We start from the raw sequence: 25,388 nt of genomic DNA on the forward strand, positions 1-25,388 counted from the left end.
AGACAGCTCCCCAGGCTCTCTCCTGCAGTTTCCAGGCTCAAAGGGTAAAAAAGAGAGGGGGGGCACTAAATTTAGGCGCAAACTGTATATGTAAAGCAGCTATAGGGAAAATTCACTTTGTGTTAGTGTAAATCCCTGATTATATAGCGCTGTGGTGTGTGCTGGCATACTCTCTCTCTGTCTCCCCAAAGGACTTTGTGGGGTCCTGTCCTCAGTCAGAGCATTCCCTGTGTGTGTGCGGTGTGTCGGTACGGCTGTGTCGACATGTTTGATGAGGAGGCTTATGTGGAGGCGGAGCAGGTGCCGATAAGTGTGATGTCACCCCCTGCGGGGTCGACACCAGAGTGGATGGATATGTGGAAGGTTTTACACAACAGTGTCAACTCCTTCATAAAAGGTTCGATGACATAACAGCTGTGGGACAGCCGGCTTCTCAGCCAGTGCCTGCCCAGGCGTCTCAAAGGCCATCAGGGGCTCAAAAACGCCCGCTACCTCAGATGGCAGACACAGATGTCGACACGGAGTCTGACTCCAGTGTCGACGAGGACGAGACTAATGTACATTCCACTAGGGCCATCCGTTGCATGATTACGGCAATGAAAAATGTGTTGCACATTTCTGACATTAACCCAGGTACCACTAAAAAGGGTATTATGTTTGGGGAGAAAAAGCAACCAGTGGTTTTTCCCCCATCAGATGAGTTGAATGAAGTGTGTGAAGAAGCGTGGGCTTCCCCGGATAAGAAACTAGTGATTTCTAAAAAGTTACTGATGGCGTACCCTTTCCCGCCAGAGGACAGGTTACGTTGGGAGACATCCCCGAGGGTGGATAAGGCGCTCACACGCTTGTCAAAAAAGGTGACACTGCCGTATCAGGATACGGCCGCCTTAAAGGAGCCTGCGGATAGAAAGCAGGAGGCTATCCTGAAGTCTGTATATACACACTCAGGTACTATACTGAGACCTGCAATTGCTTCAGCTTGGATGTGTAGTGCAGCAGCAGCTTGGTTCGATACCCTGTCAGAAAATATTAATACCCTCGACAGGGATACGATTTTGCTAACCATAGAGCATATTAAAGACGTCGTCTTCTATATGAGAGATGCACAGAGGGATATTTGCCGGCTGGCATCTAGAATTAATGCAATGTCCATTTCTGCCAGGAGAGTATTATGGACTCGGCAGTGGACAGGTGATGCGGATTCTAAAAGGCACATGGAGGTTTTGCCTTACAAGGGTGAGGAATTGTTTGGGGATGGTCTCTCGGACCTCGTTTCCACAGCAACAGCTGGGAAGTCGACATTTTTACCTCAGGTTCCCTCACAGCCTAAGAAAGCACCGTATTATCAGGTACAGTCCTTTCGGCCCCAGAAAGGCAAGCGGGTCAAAGGCGCTTCTTTTCTGCCCAGAGGCAAGGGAAGAGGGAAAAAGCTGCACCAGACAGCCAGTTCCCAGGATCAAAAATCCTCCCCCGCTTCCTCTGAGTCCACCGCATGACGCTGGGGCTCCACAGGCGGAGCCAGGTGCGGTGGGGGCGCGTCTCCGGAACTTCAGCGACCAGTGGGTTCGCTCACAGGTGGATTCCTGGGTTCTGCAAGTAGTATCACGGGGATACAAGCTGGAGTTCGAGGCGACTCCCCCTCGCCGTTACCTCAAATCAGCCTTGCCTGCTGCTCTCAGAGAAAGGGAGGTAGTACTGGCGGCAATTCACAAGCTGTATCTTCAGCGGGTGATAATCAAGGTACCCCTCCTTCAACAGGGACGGGGTTACTATTCCACAATGTTTGTGGTATCGAAACCGGACGGTTCGGTGAGACCCATTCTAAATTTGAAATCCTTGAACATTTATATAAAAAATTTCAAGTTCAAGATGGAATCGCTCAGGGCGGTTATTGCAAGCCTGGAAGAGGGGGATTTTATGGTGTCATTGGACATCAAGGATGCTTACCTGCATGTCCCCATTTATCCACCCCACCAGGAGTACCTCAGGTTTGTGGTACAGGATTGGCATTACCAATTCCAGACGTTGCTGTTTGGTCTGTCCACGGCACCGCGGGTATTTACCAAGGTAATGGCCGAAATGATGATGCTCCTCCGAAAGAAGGGAGTCATAATTATCCCGTACTTGGACGATCTCCTTATAAAGGCGAGGTCCAAAGAGCAGTTGCTAGTCAGCGTAGCACTATCTCAGGAAGTGCTGCATCAGCACGGCTGGATTCTGAATATCCAAAAGTCACAGCTGATTCCTGCGACGCGTCTGCTGTTCTTGGGCATGATTCTGGACACAGAACAGAAGAAGGTGTTTCTCCCGGAGAAGAAGGCCCAGGAATTATCATCTCTGGTCAGGAACCTCCTGAAACCAAAGCAGGTGTCGGTGCATCACTGCACGCGAGTCCTGGGAAAGATGGTAGCTTCTTACGAAGCAATTCCCTTCGGCAGGTTCCATGCAAGCAGAACCCCTGCTTCAAAACCAACCAGTTCTGATTCAGTCAGACAACAGCACGGCAGTCGCCCATGTAAATCGACAGGGCGGCACAAGAAGCAGGATGGCAATGGCAGAAGCCACAAGGATTCTTCGATGGGCGGAGAATCACGTGCTAGCACTGTCAGCAGTGTTCATTCCGGGAGTGGACAACTGGGAAGCAGACTTCCTCAGCAGACACGACCTCCACCCGGGAGAGTGGGGACTTCATCCAGAAGTCTTCAAGCTGATTGTAAATCGCTGGGAACGGCCACAGGTGGACATGATGGCGTCCCGCCTCAACAAAAATCTAAAAAGATATTGCGCCAGGTCAAGGACCCTCAGGCGATAGCTGTGGACGCTCTAGTGACACCGTGGGTGTACCAGTCGGTGTATGTGTTCCCTCCTCTTCCTCTCATACCCAAGGTACTGAGGATAATAAGAAAAAGGGGAGTAAGAACTATACTCATTGTTCCGGATTGGCCAAGAAGAACTTGGTACCCAGAACTTCAGGAAATGATCTCAGAGGACCCATGGCCTCTGCCGCTCAGACAGGACCTGCTACAGCAGGGGCCCTGTCTGTTCCAAGACTTACCGCGGCTGCGTTTGACGGCATGGCAGTTGAACGCCGGATCCTAAAGGAAAAGGGCATTCCTAATGAAATCATTCCTACGCTGATAAAAGCTAGGAAGGATGTGACAGCAAAACATTATCACCGCATATGGCGGAAATATGTTGCTTGGTGTGAGGCTAGGAAGGCCCCAATGGAGGAATTTCAGCTGGGTCGATTTCTGCACTTCCTACAGTCAGGAGTGACTATGGGCCTAAAATTGGGTTCCATAAAAGTCCAGATTTCGGCCCTGTCTATTTTCTTTCAAAAAGAACTGGCTTCACTGCCTGAAGTTCAGACGTTTGTTAAGGGAGTGCTGCATATTTAGCCCCCTTTTGTGCCTCCAGTGGCACCTTGGGATCTCAATGTTGTGTTGGATTTCCTAAAATCACATTGGTTTGAGCCACTTAAAACCGTGGAGCTAAAATATCTCAGGTGGAAAGTGGTCATGCTGTTGGCCTTGGCTTCGGCCAGGCGTGTGTCAGAATTGGCAGCTTTGTCGTGTAAAAGCCCATATCTGATTTTCCATATGGACAGGGCAGAATTGAGGACTTGTACCCAATTTCTCCCAAAGGTGGTATCAGCTCTTCATTTGAACCAACCTATTGTGGTGCCTGCGGCTACTCTGGACTTGGAAGATTCCAAGTTGCTGGACGTAGTCAGGGCCCTAAAAATCAGCTGGAGTCAGAAAAACTGACTCGCTATTTCTCCTGCATGCACCCAACAAGCTGGGTGCTCCTGCTTCAAAGCAGACTATTGCTCGCTGGATCTGTAGCACGATTCAACTTGCACATTCTGCGGCTGGACTGCCGCATCCTAAATCAGTAAAAGCCCATTCCACGAGGAAGGTGGGCTCTTCTTGGGCGGCTGCCCGAGGGGTCTCGGCTTTACAACTTTGCCGAGCTGCTACTTGGTCGGGTTCAAACACATTTGCAAAATTCTACAAGTTTGATACCCTGGCTGAGGAGGACCTTGAGTTTGCTCATTCGGTGCTGCAGAGTCATCCGCACTCTCCCGCCCGTTTGGGAGCTTTGGTATAATCCCCATGGTCCTTACAGAGTACCCAGCATCCACTAGGACGTCAGAGAAAATAAGAATTTACTCACCGGTAATTCTATTTCTCGTAGTCCGTAGTGGATGCTGGGAGCCCGTCCCAAGTGCGGACTCTCTGCAATACGGGTATATAGTTATTGCTTAACTAAAGGGTTTTGTTATGAGCCATCTGTTAATGAGGCTCATTTGTTGTTCATACTGTTAACTGGGTATAGTTATCACAAGTTGTACGGTGTGATTGGTGTGGCTGGTATGAGTCTTACCCTGGATTCCAAATCCTTTCCTAGTAATGTCAGCTCTTCCGGGCACAGTTTCCCTAACTGAGGTCTGGAGGAGGGGCATAGAGGGAGGAGCCAGTGCACACCAGATATAGTACCTAATCTTTCTTTTAAGAGTGCCCAGTTTCCTGCGGAGCCCGTCTATTCCCCATGGTCCTTACGGAGTACCCAGCATCCACTACGGACTACGAGAAATAGAATTAACGGTGAGTAAATTCTTATTTCTCTAACGTCCTAAGTGGATGCTGGGGACTCCGTCAGGGCCATGGGGAATAGCGGCTCCGCAGGAGACAGGGCACAAAAATAAAGCTTTAGGATCAGGTGGTGTGTACTGGCTCCTCCCCCTATGACCCTCCTCCAAGCCTCAGTTAGGTTTTTGTGCCCGTCCGAGCAGGGTGCAATCTAGGTGGCTCTCTTAAAGAGCTGCTTAGAAAAAGTTTTTTAGGTTTTTTATTTTCAGTGAGTCCTGCTGGCAACAGGCTCACTGCATCGAGGGACTTAGGGGAGAGAATTTCAACTCACCTGCGTGCAGGATGGATTGGATTCTTAGGCTACTGGACACCATTAGCTCCAGAGGGAGTCGGAACACAGGTCTCACCCTGGGGTTCGTCCCGGAGCCGCGCCGCCGACCCCCCTTACAGATGCTGAAGATTGAAGGTCCGGAAACAGGCGGCAGAAGGCTCTTCAGTCTTCATGAAGGTAGCGCACAGCACTGCAGCTGTGCGCCATTGTTGTCACACACTTCACACCAAGCGGTCACGGAGGGTGCAGGGCGCTGCTGGGGGCGCCCTGGGCAGCAATATTTTATTACCTTAAGGCAAAAGAATACATCACATATAGCCATTAAGGCTATATGTATGTATTTAACCCATGCCAGTTATCTAAATCCACGGGAGGAAAGCCCGCCGAAATAGGGGGCGGGGCTTATTCTCCTCAGCACACAGCGCCATTTTCCTGCTCAGCTCCGCTGTGAGGAAGGCTCCCAGGACTCTCCCCTGCACTGCACTACAGAAACAGGGTAAAACAGAGAGGGGGGGCATTTTTTGGCGATATACTGGATATATTTAAGCTGCTATAAGGAACAACACTTATATAAGGTTGTTCCCATATATATTATAGCGCTTGGGTGTGTGCTGGCAAACTCTCCCTCTGTCTCCCCAAAGGGCTAGTGGGGTCCTGTCTTCGATAAGAGCATTCCCTGTGTGTCTGCTGTGTGTCGGTACGTGTGTGTCGACATGTATGAGGACGATGTTGGCGTGGAGGCAGAGCAATTGCCGATAATGGTGATGTCACCCCCCAGGGAGTCGACACCGGAATGGATGGCTTTGTTTATGGAATTACGTGATAATGTCAGCACATTACAAAAATCAGTTGACGACATGAGACGGCCGGCAAACCAGTTAGTACCTGCCCAGGCGTCTCAGACACCGTCAGGGGCTGTAAAGCGCCCTTTACCTCAGTCGGTCGACACAGACCCAGACACAGACACTGAATCTAGTGTCGACGGTGATGAAACAAACGTATTTTCAAGTAGGGCCACACGTTATATGATCACGGCAATGAAGGAGGCTTTGCATATCTCTGATGCTGCAAGTACCACAAAAAGGGGTATTATGTGGGGGGTGAAAAAACTACCTGTAGTTTTTCCTGAATCAGAGGAATTAAATGATGTATGTGATGAAGCGTGGTTTAACCCAGATAGAAAAATGCTAATTTCAAAAAAGTTATTAGCATTATACCCTTTCCCGCCAGAGGTTAGGGCGCGCTGGGAAACACCCCCTAGGGTGGATAAGGCGCTCACACGCTTATCAAAACAAGTGGCGTTACCATCTCCGGATACGGCCGCCCTCAAGGATCCAGCAGATAGGAGACTGGAAACTACCCTAAAAAGTATATACACACATACTGGTGTTATACTGCGACCGGCCATCGCCTCAGCCTGGATGTGCAGTGCTGGGGTCGTCTGGTTGGATTCCCTGACTGAAAATATTGATACCCTGGATAGGGACAGTATTTTATTGACTATAGAGCAATTAAAGGATGCTTTCCTTTATATGCGAGATGCGCAGAGAGATATTTGCACTCTGGCATCGAGAGTAAATGCGATGTCCATATCTGCCAGAAGGAGTTTATGGACGCGACAGTGGTCAGGTGATGCGGATTCCAAACGACATATGGAAGTATTGCCGTATAAAGGGGAGGAATTATTTGGCGTCGGTCTATCGGATCTGGTGGCCACGGCAACTGCCGGAAAATCCACCTTTTTACCTCAGACCCCCTCCCAACAGAAAAAGACACCGTCTTTTCAGCCGCAGTCCTTTCGGTCCTATAAGAACAAGCGGACAAAAGGACAGTCATATCTGCCTAGGGGCAGAAGAAGGGGTAAGAGAGGGCAGCAAGCAGCCCCTGCCCAGGAACAGAAGCCCTCCCAGGGTTCTGCAAAGCCCTCAGCATGACGCTGGGGCCTTACAAGCGGACTCAGGAACGGTGGGGGGTCGACTCAAGAATTTCAGCGCACAGTGGGCTTGCTCACAGGTGGACCCCTGGATTCTGCAGGTAGTATCTCAGGGTTACAGGTTGGAATTCGAGAAGTCTCCCCCTCGCCGGTTCCTAAAGTCTGCTTTGCCAACGTCTCCCTCAGACAGGGCGACGGTATTGGAAGCCATTCACAAGCTGTTTGCTCAGCAGGTGATAATCAAGGTACCCCTCCTACAACAGGGAAAGGGGTATTACTCCACGCTATTTGTGGTACCGAAGCCGGACGGCTCGGTAAGACCTATTCTAAATCTGAAATCTTTGAACCTGTACATACAAAAATTCAAGTTCAAGATGGAGTCACTCAGAGCAGTGATAGCGAATCTGGAAGAAGGGGACTTTATGGTGTCCCTGGACATAAAGGATGCTTACCTGCATGTCCCAATTTGCCCTTCACATCAAGGGTACCTCAGGTTCGTGGTGCAAAACTGTCATTATCAGTTTCAGACGCTGCCGTTTGGATTGTCCACGGCACCTCGGGTCTTTACCAAGGTAATGGCCGAAATGATGATTCTTCTGCGAAGAAGAGGCGTATTAATTATCCCTTACTTGGACGATCTCCTGATAAGGGCAAGGTCCAGAGAACAGCTGGAGGACGGAGTAGCACTAACCCAAGTAGTGCTGCAACAACACGGGTGGATTCTGAATTTTCCAAAATCTCAGTTGACCCCGACAACACGTCTGCTGTTCCTGGGAATGATTCTGGACACGGTTCAGAAAAAGGTGTTTCTTCCGGAGGAGAAAGCCAGGGAGTTATCCGAACTTGTCAGGAACCTCCTAAAACCAGGGACAGTGTCTGTACATCAATGCACAAGAGTCCTGGGAAAGATGGTGGCTTCTTACGAAGCGATTCCATTCGGCAGATTCCACGCACGAACTTTTCAGTGGGATCTGCTGGACAAATGGTCCGGATCGCATCTGCAGATGCATCAGCGGATAACCTTATCGCCACGGACAAGGGTGTCTCTTCTGTGGTGGTTGCAGAGTGCTCATCTGTTAGAGGGCCGCAGATTCGGCATACAGGACTGGGTCCTGGTGACCACGGATGCCAGTCTGAGAGGCTGGGGAGCGGTCACACAAGGAAGAAACTTCCAGGGAGTATGGTCAAGCCTGGAGATGTCTCTTCACATAAATATACTGGAGCTAAGAGCGATTTACAATGCTCTAAGTCTGGCAAAACCCCTGCTTCAGGGTCAGCCGGTGTTGATCCAGTCGGACAACATCACGGCAGTCGCCCACGTAAACAGACAGGGCGGCACAAGAAGCAGGACAGCAATGGCAGAAGCTGCAAGGATTCTTCGCTGGGCGGAAGATCATGTGATAGCACTGTCAGCAGTATTCATTCCGGGAGTGGACAACTGGGAAGCAGACTTCCTCAGCAGACACGATCTACACCCGGGAGAGTGGGGACTTCATCCAGAAGTCTTCCACATGATTGTGAACCGTTGGGAAAAACCAATGGTGGATATGATGGCGTCCCGCCTCAACAAAAAACTGGACAGGTATTGCGCCAGGTCAAGAGATCCTCAGGCAATAGCTGTGGACGCTCTGGTAACACCGTGGGTGTTCCAGTCAGTGTATGTGTTCCCTCCTCTGCCTCTCATACCAAAAGTACTGAGAATTATACGGCAGAAGGGAGTAAGAACGATACTAGTGGCTCCGGATTGGCCAAGAAGAACTTGGTACCCGGAACTTCAAGAGATGCTCACGGAGGATCCGTGGCCTCTACCTCTAAGACGGGACCTGCTTCAGCAGGGACCGTGTCTATTCCAAGACTTACCGCGGCTGCGTTTGACGGCATGGCGGTTGAACGCCGAATTCTAAAGGAAAAAGGCATTCCGGAAGAGGTCATTCCTACACTGGTAAAAGCCAGGAAGGAGGTGACTGCACAACATTATCACCGCATTTGGAGAAAATATGTTGCGTGGTGTGAGGCCAGGAAGGCCCCCACGGAGGAATTTCAACTGGGTCGATTCCTACATTTCCTGCAAACAGGATTGTCTATGGGCCTCAAATTGGGGTCCATTAAGGTTCAAATTTCGGCCCTGTCGATTTTCTTCCAGAAAGAATTGGCTTCAGTTCCTGAAGTCCAGACTTTTGTAAAAGGAGTACTACATATACAGCCCCCGGTTGTGCCCCCAGTGGCACCGTGGGATCTTAATGTAGTCTTGGATTTTCTCAAATCCCATTGGTTTGAGCCGCTCAAATCGGTGGAGCTGAAGTATCTCACATGGAAAGTAACCATGCTACTGGCCCTGGCTTCAGCCAGGAGAGTATCAGAATTGGCGGCTTTATCATATAAGAGCCCATATCTGATTTTCCATACGGACAGGGCAGAACTGCGGACGCGTCCTCATTTTCTGCCTAAGGTGGTGTCAGCGTTTCACCTGAACCAGCCTATTGTGGTGCCTGCGGCTACTAACGAGTTGGAGGATTCCAAGTTGTTGGACGTGGTCCGGGCATTGAAAATATATATTTCAAGAACGGCGGGAGTCAGAAAGTCTGACTCACTGCTTATATTGTATGCACCCAACAAGATGGGTGCTCCTGCTTCTAAGCAGACGATTGCTCGTTGGATTTGTAGCACAATTCAACTTGCACATTCTGTGGCAGGCTTGCCACAACCTAAATCTGTCAAGGCCCATTCCACAAGGAAAGTGGGCTCATCCTGGGCGGCTGCCCGGGGAGTCTCGGCATTACAACTCTGCCGAGCTGCTACTTGGTCAGGGGCAAATACGTTTGCAAAATTCTACAAATTTGATACCCTGGCTGAGGAGGACCTTGAGTTCTCTCATTCGGTGCTGCAGAGTCATCCGCACTCTCCCGCCCGTTTGGGAGCTTTGGTATAATCCCCATGGTCCTGACGGAGTCCCCAGCATCCACTTAGGACGTTAGAGAAAATAAGAATTTACTTACCGATAATTCTATTTCTCGTAGTCCGTAGTGGATGCTGGGCGCCCATCCCAAGTGCGGATTGTCTGCAATACTTGTATATAGTTATTGTTACAAAAAAATCGGGTTGTTATTTGTTGTGAGCCGTCTGTTCAGAGGCTCCTACGTTTGTCATACTATTAACTGGGTTCAGATCACAAGTTATACGGTGTGATTGGTGTGGCTGGTATGAGTCTTACCCGGGGTTCAATATCCTTCCTTATTGTGTACGCTCGTCCGGGCACAGTATCCTAACTGAGGCTTGGAGGAGGGTCATAGGGGGAGGAGCCAGTACACACCACCTGATCCTAAAGCTTTATTTTTGTGCCCTGTCTCCTGCGGAGCCGCTATTCCCCATGGTCCTGACGGAGTCCCCAGCATCCACTACGGACTACGAGAAATAGATTTATCGGTAAGTAAATTCTTATTTTTTTTCCCTTTAATGTATCATTTACCGCTACATACATATAGCACACCCATGTAACACCCAACATCTGTACTGAGAAAAATACTATATTTGTCCAGTCTCCTTGAAAGAATGGCTATAGTATATACACATAATAAGTAGATAATAATAAATGTCTCCTCCACTGATGAAGTAGTTATAATCCCTATATGTTATAAAACAGAAAAGTTAAGTAGAGGGTTAAAATATACAGTATAGGTACAAAATAAAAGTCTGTTCTTCTACTAAGGAAATAGTGTAAGCAGTACATGCTCACTGCTTACCCTGTTCTTTCCCTCTATATAAGAGTGCTGTGTTACGCAGGCAGCCACAGCAGTGATGACATTTACAGTGCCTCCTCTGCCATTCAGTTCATTAAGGATAGAAATTGTTTCCAATTTCAGAGGTAGGCAAGGAGTACACAACTACATTGTAACATGCACTCTGTTGCATCCTGTATACAAGGGGTCCATTTATGATCATCAGGGTGCACTGAAAAAGGGCAGGGTGCTTTTTCACATTTCAAAAATGGGCAGGGTGCAGCACCCTGCTGAAACAGCCTAGAAGGAACACTAGTTATATCTAGGGTATAAGCAGGGTGTATCTATCTATACTATAGTTGTATCTAGTGTATATGCAGGACATGGCTCTCTATAGTTGTATCTAGTGTATATGTAGGACGTAGCTCTCTATAGTTGTACCTAGGGTATATGTAGGACGTATCTATAGTTATATCAGTGTATATGCAGGACGTATCTCTATAGTTATATCTAGGGTATATGCAGGGTGTATCTATCTATACTAGGGGTGGGCAAAATACGTCCCGCGGGCCGGATGCGGCCCGCAAACCGATCCTGTCCAGCCCACTGCCTCCCACCAGCGAGCAATGACAAGCGGCCCGAACGGCTGAGCTGCTTGTCATTGCTCTGAGCTGCAGTACCTCCAAGCTGCCGGCGGCGCCTCTCTCCCCTGCTGCTGCGTTGTAGCAGCCTCCTCCCTCCTCCAGAGTCCCCAATGACAACGGCTGGGTTCAGCTGAAAAGGGGCGGAGCTACGTGTCGAGGAGGGGGCGGGGCTACACGGGAGCTCAGGGGGCGGAGCTACACGGGACAAGAGCCAGACTTGTACAGAATAGATCCATCCTTCCTGCTACTGCCAGCCAGCCAGATCAGTAACCTTAATGGGAAAAGTGAGTGAGAGAAAGAAAGGGATGTGTGTGTGTGTGTGATAGTGTGCGTATATTTGTGTGTGCAGGCAGTGGCTTCAGTCTGTTTTTAGGTTTGGGGGAGAGATCTTTAGCTCTCGCTGAACCAACCCCTCCCGTGTTCTGTCACCATGTCACCCCCCCCCCCCCGTGTTCTGTCACCGTGTCACCCCCCCCGTGTTCTGTCACCGTGTCACTCCCCCCCGTGTTCTGTCACCGTGTCACTCCCCCCCCGTGTTCTGTCACCGTGTCACTCCCCCCCCGTGTTCTGTCACCGTGTCACTCCCCCCCCGTGTTCTGTCACCGTGTCACCCCCACCGTGTTCTGTCACCGTGTCACCCCCACCGTGTTCTGTCACCGTGTTCTGTCACCGTGTCACCCCCCCCTCCCCGTGTTCTGTCACGTATAACTCCCCCGTGTTCTGTCACTGTCACCCCCCCCCCCCCCGTGTTCTGTCACCGTGTCACCCCCCCCGTGTTCTGTCACCGTGTCACTCCCCCCCGTGTTCTGTCACCGTGTCACTCCCCCCCCGTGTTCTGTCACCGTGTCACTCCCCCCCCGTGTTCTGTCACCGTGTCACTCCCCCCCCGTGTTCTGTCACCGTGTCACCCCCACCGTGTTCTGTCACCGTGTTCTGTCACCGTGTCACACACCCCGTGTTCTGTCACTGTCACCCCCCCCTCCCCGTGTTCTGTCACTGGGTCACACCTTTCCCCAGGGGCTATAAGACACTGGATAATTTGCTTGCTGCACAATAATTATCCTAAATAAAATGTTAATGTGTAAAAGGGGGCTCTACCGGCTGTAATGTGTAAAAGGGGCTCTACCTTCCATACTGTGTAAAAGGGTCTTTATCTGGTGTAATGTGTGTAAGTGGCACTGTGTGGCGCAATTTGAATAATGGAGACTATTGTGCAGCCTAATATGAATCTGTATTATTTTTTTGCCCACACCCCTTCCCCATGAAGCACGTCCCTATATTTTTGGCAAGTGGGGGGAGCTGCTATTTTGTATGTGGCCCTCGGATACTGACAGGAAATGTCAAGTGGCCCCTCAGCTGAAATAATTGCCCACCCCTGATCTATACTATAGTTGTATCTAGTGTATATGCAGGACATGGCTCTCTATAGTTGTATCTAGTGTATATGTAGGACGTAGCTCTCTATAGTTGTACCTAGGGTATATGTAGGACGTAGCTCTCTATAGTTGTACCTAGGGTATATGCAGGACGTATCTCTATAGTTTTATCTAGGGTATAAGCAGGGTGTGTCTATCTATACTATAGTTGTATCTAGTGTATATGCAGGACATGGCTCTCTATAGTTGTATCTAGTGTATATGTAGGACGTAGCTCTCTATAGTTGTATCTAGGGTATATGTAGGACGTATCTATAGTTATATCAGTGTATATGCAGGACGTGTCTCTATAGTTATATCTAGGGTTTATGCAGGGTGTATATCTCTAATGAATAAATAGGCTAGGTAGGCAGGGGATCGGTATGTGATCCTGCAGCACAGAATGCCGAATGTCAGTACACCAACACCGCCATCCCGTGTGGAAGAATGTCGGCAGGGGGCGAGCGCAATGAAGCTCCTTGCGGGCTCGGGGGCAGGTTCTATTCTCCCTCTGTGGGTGTCGTGGACACACATAGAGGGGGAATCACCTACCTCACCGGTATTCCGGCGGCGGTATGGTGACCCTGTCGGGATCCTGGCGTCGGTATTAAGACAGCCGGGATCCCGACGAGCGGTATGTTAACCACATACCACAGGCAGTACCATAAGTCTTCAGCATTTATCAGCTGATTATCTCTTACTTACAGTATTATAGATGATAAAGCAGCCTCCCATTATCTTCCACAGTATCTGCATACAGCTAGAACTTGGATTTGTGTCTGTTCCCAAATTATTTATTTTTAACATCAATAAATCAGATATCACATGGGTTCTGTATCTGCTGTAATCCCAAATCCTTGTATGAGCATCAATCGTTCAGTCGATACATACACAGTTAAATGTCCAAATTGTATCACTTGGTAAGTAACAACCCATTGTTCCCTCAGCTCTCATTACACTTGAAGTATACTTATTCTCCGGAAACCGCCAGGAGGCTCCTGAAAATCGCGTGGTGCTCTGGGCTGGCTGGTGTGGACAAGTATCCCGGATCTTGGGGGTCATTCCGAGTTGATCGCACGCTGCCGATTTTCACAGCGCAGCGATCAGGTAAAAAAACGGCAAAATTGCGCATGCGTATGCACCGCAATGCGCAGGCGCGTCGTACGGGTACAAACAGTATCGTTGCTGTGCAATGCTTCTAGCGACGAATCCATTCGCACAGCCGATCGCAAGGAGATTGACAGGAAGAGGGCGTTTATGGGTGTCAACTGACCGTTTTCTGGGAGTAGTAGGGAAAACGCAGGCGTGATCATGCGTTTGCAGGACGGGTGTCTGATGTCAATCCTGGGACCTCCGACACTAGAATCATCGCACAGAATAAGTAACTACAGGGCTGGTCTTGTTTTGCACAAAATGTTTTTGTATTGCTCGGCTGCACATGCGATCACACGCTTGCAAAGCTAAAATACACTCCCCCGTGGGCGGCGACAATGCGTTTGCACGGCTGCTAAAAGTAGCCAGCGAGCGATCAACTCGGAACGAGGGCCCTTATCTCCACCTGCTTTACTTAGCAAGTGGGTGGACTTGGCGGGCAATGACGTGATTCGCGCTGAATTGCATCATTGTAATGCTGATGTCCGCTTTAAAGTGATTGTAATCTCGGCATTGTGTAGTGGGGGGCATGACCACGATCATTTGATCCTCGTGGCCACGCCCCCGCTATTTCTGGAAGCCAGAAAGTCGGCAATTATGACTTAAAGGCAGAGACTCCTTCTGCCTGGCACTAGTACCCTCCTATCAGCCCATAGGGGATTTTAATTAGTGCATGTCCTGGCGCTGCTTTTTGCATATTAGAATGGGCGCTATTATCAGTCATTCCTGGATAAATTGATATAATGTATTTGGAATGTTGAGGATCCATCTGATGGAGTTCACCTTGACGTGATAGATGGGCAAGCATTGTTGTTCAAACGTGCTGAGAACCTCATTTATACTCCATGAAAATTGTAAAGTTTATCATAATTGTTTTGATTATCAGTACTGTTGGTGTGCACCTGCATTTTCTTTTTCCTGCATTCTACTGTCTTACCTGAACCCACTGATGTTAAGAAACCTCTAGGTATTCATAACAAAAATTGATATGTCTTGCGGAGAATCTTTGTTTATAGTGTGGACGTCTCTGGGGTTATCCATTTAGCTGTCCAAATAAAATTCCTTGAGGCATTGCTCTGACAGACTTGAAATAAGTTGTTTCCAAGGATCCCAATCAAGTAAACTTTGTTTCTCTATCGTCCTAAGTGGATGCTGGGGTTCCTGAAAGGACCATGGGGAATAGCGGCTCCGCAGGAGACAGGGCACAAAAAAGTAAAGCTTTTACCAGATCAGGTGGTGTGCACTGGCTCCTCCCCCTATGACCCTCCTCCAGACTCCAGTTAGATTTTTGTGCCCGGCCGAGAAGGGTGCAATCTAGGTGGCTCTCCTAAAGAGCTGCTTAGAGAAAGTTTAGCTAGGTTTTTTATGTTACAGTGATTCCTGCTGGCAACAGGATCACTGCAGCGAGGGACTGAGGGGAGAAGGAGTCAACTCACCTGCGTGCAGGATGGATTGGCTTCTTGGCTACTGGACATCAAGCTCCAGAGGGACGATCACAGGTACAGCCTGGATGGTCACCGGAGCCGCGCCGCCGGCCCCCTTGCAGATGCTGAAGACAGAAGAGGTCCAGAATCGGCGGCTGAAGACTCCTGCAGTCTTCTAAAGGTAGCGCACAGCACTGCAGCTGTGCGCCATTTTCCTCTCAGCACACTTCACACAACAGTCACTGAGGGTGCAGAGCGCTGGGGGGGGCGCTCTGAGAGGCAAATAAAAACCTTATTAGAGGCAAAAAATACCTCACATATAGCCCACAGAGGCTATATGGAGATATTTAACCCCTGCCTAACTTCAAAAATAGCGGGAGACGAGCCCGCCGAAAAAGGGGCGGGGCCTATCTCCTCAGCACACAGCGCCATTTTCTCTCACAGAAAAGCTGGAGAGAAGGCTCCCAGGCTCTCCCCTGCACTGCACTACAGAAACAGGGTTAAAACAGAGAGGGGGGGCACTGATTTTGGCGATATTGTATATATATAAAAGATGCTATAAGGGAGAAACACTTATATAAGGTTGTCCCTATATAATTATAGCGTTTTTGGTGTGTGCTGGCAGACTCTCCCTCTGTCTCCCCAAAGGGCTAGTGGGTCCTGTCCTCTGTCAGAGCATTCCCGGTGTGTGTGCTGTGTGTCGGTACGTGTGTGTCGACATGTATGAGGACGATGTTGGTGAGGAGGCGGAGAAATTGCCTGTAATGGTGATGTCACTCTCTAGGGAGTCGACACCGGAATGGATGGCTTATTTAGAGAATTACGTGAGAATGTCAACACGCTGCAAGGTCGGTTGACGACATGAGACGGCCGACAATCTATTAGGACCGGTCCAGGCGTCTCAGAAACACCGTCAGGGGTTTTTAAAAACGCCCATTTACCTCAGTCGGTCGACACAGACACAGACACGGACACTGAATACAGTGTCGACGGTGAATAAACAAACGTATTTCTCATTAGGGCCACACGTTAAGGGCAATGAAGGAGGTGTTACGTGTTTCTGATACTACAAGTACCACAAGAAAGGGTATTATGTGGGAGTGAAAAAACTACCTGTAGTTTTTCCTGAATCAGATAAAATAAAATGAAGTGTGTGATGATGCGTAGGGTTACCCCGATAGCAAATATTGGCGTTATACCCTTTCCCGCCAGAAATTAGGGTACGTTGGGAAACACCCCTTAGGGTGATAAGGCGCTCACACGCTTATCAAGTGGCGTTACCGTCTCCAGATACGGCCGCCCTCAAGGAGCCAGCTGATAGGAAGCTGGAAAAATATCCTAAAAAGTATATACACACATACGGTGGTTATACTGCGACCAGCGATCGCCATCAGCCTGGAGATGCAGTGCTGGGTTGGCTTGGTCGGATTCCCTGACTGAAAATATTTTATTCATGTAGAGCATTTAATAGGATGCATTCTATATATATGTATGTGAGATGCACAGAGGGATATTTGCTCTCTGGCATCAAGATAAGTGCGTTGTCCATATCTCCCAGAAGATGTCAGGGACACGACAGTGGTCAGGTGATACAGATCCCATACGGCAGATGGAAGTATTGCTGTATAAAGGGAAGGAGTTATTTGGGGGTCGGTCCATCGGACCTGGGGACCACAGCAACAGCTGGGAAATCCAACCTTTTTTTTACCCCAAGTTACATCTCAGCTAAAAAAGACACCGTCTTTTCAGCCTCAATCTTTCCTTTCCCATGAGGGCATGCAGGCAAAAGGCCAGTCATATCTGCCCAGACATAGAGGTAAGGGAAGTAGACTGCAGCAGGCAGCCCTTTCCCAGGAAAAGAAGCCCTCCACCGCGTCTGCCAAGTCCTCAGCATGACGCTGGGGCCGTGCAAGCGGACTCAAGGTGGGGGGGTAGTCTCAAGAGTCTCAGGGCGCAGTGGGATCACTCGCAAGTTGACCCCTAGATCGTACGAGTATTATCCCAGGGGTAAAGATTGGAGAGTCGAGACATCTTCTCCTCGCAGGTTCCTGAAGTCTGCTTTACCAACGGCTCCCTCCGACAGGGAGGCAGCATTGGAAACCATTCACAAGCTGTATATCCAGCAGGTGATAATCAAAGTACCCCTCCTACGACAAGGAAAAGGGTATTATTTTTCCACACTATATTGTGGTACTGAAGCCAGACGGCTTGGTGACACATAGTCTAAATCTAAAATGTTTTGAACACTTACATAAAAGGTTCAAATCGAGATAAAGTCACTCAGAGCAGTGATAGCGAACCGGAAAAAAGGGGACTATATGGTGTCCCTGGACATCAAGGATTACCTCCATGTCCAAATTTTGTCCTTCTCATCAAGGGTACCTCTGGTTCGTGGTACAGAACTGTCAATATCAGTTTCAGACGATGCCGTTTGAATTATCCACGGCACCCCGGGCCTTTTTACCAAGGTAATGGCCGAAAAGATGTTTCTTCAAAGAAAAAAGGCATCTAAATTATCCCTTACTTGCACGACCTAAAAAGGGCAAGTTCCAGAGAACAGTTGGAGGTCGGAAGAGCACTATCTAAAGTAGTTCTTCGACGGCACGACTGGATTCTAAATATTCCAAGAATCGCAGCTGTTTTCCGACGATACGTCTGCTGTTCCTAGGGATGATTCTGGACACGGTTCAGAAAAAGGTTTTTCTTCCCGAGGAAAAAGCCAAGGAGTTATCCGACCTGTCAGGAACCTCCTAAAACCAGGAAAGGTGTCTGTACATCAATGCACAAGAGTCCTGGGAAAAATGGTGGCTTTTTACGAAGCAATTCCATTCGGCAGATTCCATGCAAGAATTTTCCAAAGGGATCTGTTGGACAAATGGTCAGGGTCGCATCCTCAGATGCACCTGCGAATAACCCTGTCGCCAAGGACAAGGGTATATCTTCTGTGGTGGTTGCAAAAGGCTCATCTATTGGAGGGCCGCAGATTCGGCATACAGGATTTGATCCTGGTGACCACGGACGCCAGCCTGAGAGGTTGGGGAGCAGTCACACAAGGAAGAAACTTCCAGGGGGTATGGACGAACCTGGAAAAGTCTCTTCACATAAACATTCTGGTACTAAGAGCAATCTAAAATGCTCTAAGCCAGGCGGAACCACTCCTGCAAGGAAAACCGGTGTTGATTCAGTCGGACAACATCACGGCGGTCGCCCATGTAAACAGACAGGGCGGCACAAGAAGCAGGAGTGCAATGGCAGAAGCTGCCAAGATTCTTCGCTGGGCGGAGAATCACGTAATAGCACTGTCAGCAGTGTTCTTCCCGGGCGTGGACAACTGGGAAGCAGACTTCCTCAGCAGACACGATATTCACCCGGGAGAGGGGGGTCTTCATCCAGAAGTCTTCCACATGCTAATAAACTGTTGGGAAAGACCAATGGTAGACATGATGGCGTCTCGCCTCAACAAGAAACTGGACAAGTATTGCGCCAGGTCAAGAGATCCACAGGCAATAGCTGTGGACGCACTGGTAACACCTTGGGTGTACAAATCAGTATATGTGTTTCCTCCTCTGCCTCTCATACCAACGGTATTGAAGATTATACGGTGAAGAGGAGTAAGAACAATACTAGTGGCTCCGGATTGGCCAAGAAGGACTTGGTACCCGGAACTTCAAGAGTTGGTCACGGACGACCCGTGCCCTCTACTTCTGAGAAGGGACCTGCTACAACAGGGTCCCTGTCTCTTTCAAGACTTACCGCGGCTGCGTTTGACGGCATGGCGGTTGAACGCCAGATCCTAAAAGGGAAAGGCATTCCAGAAGAAGTCATTCCTACCTTGATTAAGGCAAGGAAGGAAGTCACCGCGAAACATTATCACCGCATTTGGCGAAAATATGTCGCGTGGTGCGAGGATCGGAGTGTTCCGACGGAGGAATTTCAACTGGGTCGTTTCCTACATTTCCTACAATCAGGATTGTCTATGGGTCTCAAATTGAGATCTATTAAGGTTCAAATTTCGGCCCTGTCAATATTCTTCCAAAAAGAATTGGCCTCAGTTCCTGAGGTACAGACTTTTGTTAAAGGAGTACTGCATATACAGCCTCCTGTGGGCCTCCGGTGGCACCGTGGGATCTAAATGTAGTTTTAGATTTCCTCAAATCCCATTGGTTTGAACCATTGAATAAGGTGGATTTTAAATATCTCACATGGAAAGTGACTATGTTACTGGCCCTGGCTTCCGCCAGGAAAGTATCTGAATTGGCGGCTTTATCTTATAAAAGCCCTTATCTAATCTTCCATTCGGATAGGGCAGAACTGAGGACTCGTCCGCATTTTCTCCCTAAGGTGGTATCAGCGTTTCACCTGAACCAACCTATTGTGGTGCCTGCGGCCACTGGCGACTTGGAGGACTCCAAGTTGTTGGACGTTGTCAGAGCCTTAAAAATATACATTTCAAGGACGGCTGAAGTCAGAAAATCTGACTCGCTGTTGATACTATATGCACCCAACAAGTTGGGTGCCCCTGCTTCTAAGCAGACGATTGCTCGTTGGATTTGTAACACAATTCAACTTGCTCATTCTGTGGCAGGCCTGCCACAGCCTAAATCTGTTAAGGCCCATTCCACAAGGAAGGTGGGCTCATCTTGGGCGGCTGCCCGAGGGGTCTCGGCATTACAATTCTGCCGAGCAGCTACGTGGTCGGGGGAAAACACGTTTGTAAAATTCTACAAATTTGATACCCTGGCAAAAGAGGACTTGGAATTCTCTCATTCGGTGCTGCAGAGTCATCCGCACTCTCCCGCCCGTTTGGGAGCTTTGGTATAATCCCCATGGTCCTTTCAGGAACCCCAGCATCCACTTAGGACGATAGAGAAAATAAGAATTTACTTACCGATAATTCTATTTCTCGGAGTCCGTAGTGGATGCTGGGCGCCCATCCCAAGTGCGGATTATCTGCAATACTGTACATAGTTATTGTTAACAAATTCGGGTTATATTGTTAAGGAGCCATCTTTAAGAGGCTCTTTCTGTTATCATACTGTTAACTGGGTTTAGATCACAAGTTGTACGGTGTGATTGGTGTGGCTGGTATGAGTCTTACCCGGGATTCAAATTGCCTCCCTTATTGTGTACGCTCGTCCGGGCACAGTACCTAACTGGAGTCTGGAGGAGGGTCATAGGGGGAGGAGCCAGTGCACACCACCTGATCTGGTAAAAGCTTTACTTTTTTGTGCCCTGTCTCCTGCGGAGCCGCTATTCCCCATGGTCCTTTCAGGAACCCCAGCATCCACTACGGACTCCGAGAAATAGAATTATCGGTAAGTAAATTCTTATTTTCTCTTACGTCCTAGAGGATGCTGGGGTCCACATTTGTACCATGGGGTATAGATGGGTCCACTAGGAGCCATTGGCACTTTTAGAGTTTAACAGTGTGGGCTGGCTCCTCCCTCTATGCCCCTCCTACCAGATTCAGTTTAGAAAATGTGCCCGGAGGAGCCGGTCACAGCTAGGGGAGCTCCATAGGAGTTTTTCTAGTTGTATTTTTTTTTCTTAGAGTTTAGGCACAGGGAGGCTGCTGGCAACTGCCTCCCTGCTTCGTGGGACATAGGGGGGTAGTAGTGTCCAACCCTGAGAGGTTAATGGCCACTATCTCCGCTGACAGGACACTGAGCTCCTGAGGGTGATGATCGTTAGCCGCCCCAGGCGACCGCTCACTCCCGAAGCATGCCGCCACCCCCTAACAGAGTCAGAAGATTCCGGTGGCGAGTGAGTCACCGGCCCCCCTGGCAAGCGGGGAGCCGGTGTGAAGATGGCGGCAACAGGGTGGGAGCGCAGTACTAACTGCGCTCTGGAGGCTCAGTGGTACACAGTGCGGCGCTATGAGGGGCTCCCTGAGCCAGCGCCTACACCCTACTCAGGCTGTCAGGGACTTCGGTAATGCTGCCAGCACCATACCTCAGGCCAGTATAAAGATGTAAAGTGCGGGAAGCAGCGCCATGTTTCAGGGGGTGGAGCTTCTCAGAGCGGACCCAGCAGCGTTCAGCGCCATTTTCCTGCCTGCAGATCCAGAACAGAGACGCTGACAGGGAGAGCTGTCCCTCCACGCAACTCCAGCTATCCTGTGCGGTACCAGGGGGTTGTAGAAGGGTGGGGGGGGCTGTGTAATTACTGGGTGGTCTATTAAGGTACACTGTCAGCGCCAGGTAGTTGTATTATATCTACCTAGGGTAGCGCTGTGTGTGTGCTGGCTCCAAGCTCTGTGTTTCTCTGTAGCATTCTTGGGAGGGAAACTATGACTGACATTTTCCTGTGTGTGTGTGGGTGTATGTTTCTCACATAGCCATGTCAAGGGATTTGGTGTCTTATGTTGCAGAGGACATGTCTTCTCCAGAGGAATCAATTCCTTGCACCCAGGAATGTAATGTCTTGTCTCAGATTCCCATTACTGAGCCAGAATGGCTAACTTCTATTAAGGGAATGATCTCTCAGATATCTACTAAGGTAGCTCATACTGAGACTGAAACTCCGGTTTTAAAGTATTCTATGGCTGTTTGGTCAGGTTCTGTTCCTTATTCTTCCAAATCCTCTAACTTATACCCACAGAAACGTGCTCTTGCCCAGATTATGCAAGATGACACGGATAACGACTCTGACACGGCAGATGGTGATGGGGATGTGCTGAGGGGGGCGGCATCCCTTGCAAAGGGGGTGCTGCTCATGATTGAGGCCATGAGAGATGTGTTAAACATTGCGGACACACCACCTGAGCAGGTTGAGGAGGCTTACTTCACAGACAATAAGAAAGCCTCGCTAACCTTCCCTGCGTCAAAAGAATTAAATGCTTTATTTGTAAAATCCTGGGAAACCCCGCAGATAAAATTCAAGATTCCCAAAAGGGTTCTCGTTGCTTTTCCTTTCCCTGAGGAGGATAGAAAAAAATGGGAAAACCCACCCATAGTTGTGTCCAGACTGTCAAAAAAGATGGTGTTACCTGTTCCTGGATCTACCGCCTTAAAAGAACCGTCTGATTGTTAGATTGACACTACGCTCAAATCCATATACACTGCTTCAGGGGTGGCGTTAAGGGCTACTATTGCCTGTGCATGGATTTCTAAAGCTATAGTAAGGTGGTCAGGCACGTTACTAGAAGATTTGGATACAATGGATAGAAGTGACATCGAACTGTTTTTGCGTAATATACAGGATTCTGCGGAGTTCATGATGAAGTCCATGAAGGACCTGGATACGCTGAATGCAAGGATATCTTCCATGTTGGTCTCAGCTGCAGACACGGAATCCAGGAGAAGTGTGGAGAACCTACCCTACACATGTCAGGCTCTATTTGGGGAAGCATATGATGCGTGGATTTCCACGGCAACCGCGGGTAAGTCACCTTTCCTTCCCTCAGCTACACCTTCTACGAAAAAACCCTTTTCTTTAACGTCCTAGAGGATGCTACACTGGACTTGGAGGATTCCGAGTCCCTTGATGTGGTCAGGGCTTTGAAAATTTACGTGGCCAGAACGGCTAGGATCAGAAAAACAGAAGCACTGTTTGTCCTGTATGCAGCCAACAAGGTTGGCGGCCCTGCTTCAAAGCAGACTATTGCTCGCTGGATCTGTAACACGATTCAGCAGGCGCATTCTACGGCAGGATTGCCGTTACCAAAATCGGTTAAGGCCCATTCCACTAGGAAGGTGGGCTCTTCTTGGGCGGCTGCCCGAGGGGTCTCGGCACTACAGCTGTGCCGAGCTGCTACTTGGTCGGGGTCAAACACCTTTGCAAAGTTCTATAAGTTTGATACCCTGGCTGAGGAGGACCTCCTGTTTGCTCAATCGGTGCTGCAGAGTCATCCGCACTCTCCCGCCCGTTTGGGAGCTTTGGTATAATCCTCATGGTCCTTACGGAGTCCCAGCATCCTCTAGGACGTTAGAGAAAATAAGATTTTAAACCTACCGGTAAATCTTTTTCTCGTAGTCCGTACAGGATGCTGGGCGCCCGTCCCAAGTGCGGACTACTTCTTCAAGACTTGTATATAGTTATTGCTTACATAAGGGTTATGTTATAGTTTCATCGGTCTTGGACTGATGCTATGTTGTTTTTTCATACTGTTAACTGGGTAGTATATCACAAGTTATACGGTGTGATTGGTGTGGCTGGTATGAATCTTGCCCTTGGATTACAAAAATCCTTTCCTTGTACTGTCCGTCTCCTCTGGGCACAGTTTCTCTAACTGAGGTCTGGAGGAGGGGCATAGAGGGAGGAGCCAGTGCACACCCAGAGTCAAAGTCTTTCTTAAAGTGCCCATGTCTCCTGCGGAGCCCGTCTATCCCCATGGTCCTTACGGAGTCCCAGCATCCTCTACGGACTACGAGAAAAAGATTTACCGGTAGGTTTAAAATCTTATTTTCTTCATCTGCATCACAGTCCTTTGGGACCACTAAGACAAAAAAGTCCAAACCTACTTCCACTTTCTTCAGAGGTGGCCGTGCAAAATTCCAAAAACCTGCACCTGCAGGCTCCCAGGACCAGAAATCTGCTTCTGGCACCTCAAAATCCTCAGGACCGCGAAGCCTGGAGGACGGGCTGGTGGGTGCGAGACTCAGACGTTTCAGCCACGTCTGGGTGTCATCCGGACTGGATCCCTGGTACAGGATATTGTGTCCCAGGGGTACAGACTGGAGTTTCAAGAACTCCAGCCTCACCGATTCTTCAAATCAGGCTTGCCAGCTTTGCTGGCAGACAGGGCTATCCTACAGGAAGCCATCCAAAAATTGGAAAAGTCACAGGTCATTGTCCTAGTTTCGCGTCACATGCAAAACAAGGGTTATTATTCAAACCCTTTCGTGGTACCGAAACCGGATGGTTCGGTCAGACCGATTTTGAACTTGAAATCGTTAAACCCTTATCTGAGGGAGTTCAAATTCAAAATGGAGACTCTTAGAGCGGTGATCTTAGGTCTGGAGGAGGGAGAGTTTCTGGTATCCCTGGATATCAAGGATGCGTACCTCCAGATTCCGATTTAGCCGCCGCACCAGGCTTATCTCAGATTTGCACTGTTGGACAGTCACAATCAATTTCAGGCACTGCCTTTCGGCCTCTCCACAGCACCGAGGGTGTTCACCAAGGTGATGGCAGAGATGATGGTTCTCCTCCGCAGACAGGGGGTGAACATAATTCCATATCTGGACGATCTGCTGATAAAGGCTTCGACCAGGGAAAGGTTGTTGCAGTCTATTGCTCTCACGACTTGTCTGCTCAGGGAACATGGTTGGATCCTGAACTTTCCAAAGTCACATTTGGAGCCGACAAGGAGATTGTCTTTCCTGGGGATGATCCTCGACACGGAAGTGCAGAGGGTCTTTCTACAGGTGGAGAAAGCGTTGGTGATTCAAACAATGGTCCGGGATATCCTGAAGCCAGCCCGGGTATCGGTTCATCAGTGCATTCGCCTTCTGGGGAAGATAGTTGCCTCATGCGACACTCTACAGTACGGAAGATTTCATGCTTGATCCTTCCAACTGGATCTCCTGGACAAGTGGTCGGGGTCTCATCTACATTTGCACCTGAGGAGTCATCTGTCGCCGAAAGCAAGGATTTCAATCCTCTGGTTGCTGCAAATGTCTCCCCTTCTGGAGGGCCACAGGTTAGGGATTCGGAACTGGATCCTTCTAACCACGGATGCAAGCCTCCGGGGATGGGGCGCAGTCACTCAAGGGGAAACCTTCCAAGGAAGGTAGTCAAGTCTTGAATCCAGTCTTCCAATAAACATTCCGGAACTAAGAGCCGTGTACAACGGTCTTCTCCAAGTGGCACATATTCTGCGAGATCGAGCCATTCAAGTGCAGTTGGACAATGTCACGATGGTGGCCTACATAAACCGACAGGGCGGAACGACGAGCAGAGCTGCAATGTCAGAGGTAACAAGAATCGTCCTCTGGGCAGAAAAACACGCGTTGGCGCTGTCAGCAATTTTCATTCCGGGAGTGGACAACTGGGAAGCAGACTCCATCCAGGAGAGTGGGCCCTCCATCCAGAGGTGTTCACGGAGGTGACAAATCTTTGGGGGGTTCCTCAAATAGACATGATGGCCTCCCGCCTCAACAAGAAGCTTCGGAGGTATTGTTCCAGGTCGGGAAACCCGCAAGCAGTGGCGGTGGACGCTCTGGTGTCTTCGTGGGTTT

At 49.3% G+C, this 25,388-nt stretch overlaps 1 protein-coding gene across 3 annotated transcripts in view; it reads left to right on the forward strand.

The window, feature by feature from the left end:
- Nucleotides 1-25,388, forward strand: part of BABAM2 (BRISC and BRCA1 A complex member 2) — a 462,713-nt gene that overhangs the window by 10,348 nt on the left and 426,977 nt on the right. Inside the window, exon 2 of one of the 3 annotated variants that reach the window (XM_063918901.1) lies at nucleotides 13,579-13,738. The exons of the other annotated variants lie outside the window; for them this stretch is intronic. The gene's annotated coding sequence lies outside the window, so the exon portion shown is untranslated. The remainder of the gene's footprint in view (nucleotides 1-13,578; nucleotides 13,739-25,388) is intronic. 3 annotated transcript variants of the gene reach the window in all.

This window comes from Pseudophryne corroboree, chromosome 4 (genome assembly GCF_028390025.1).
Source record: "Pseudophryne corroboree isolate aPseCor3 chromosome 4, aPseCor3.hap2, whole genome shotgun sequence".
NCBI lineage: Eukaryota > Metazoa > Chordata > Amphibia > Anura > Myobatrachidae > Pseudophryne > Pseudophryne corroboree.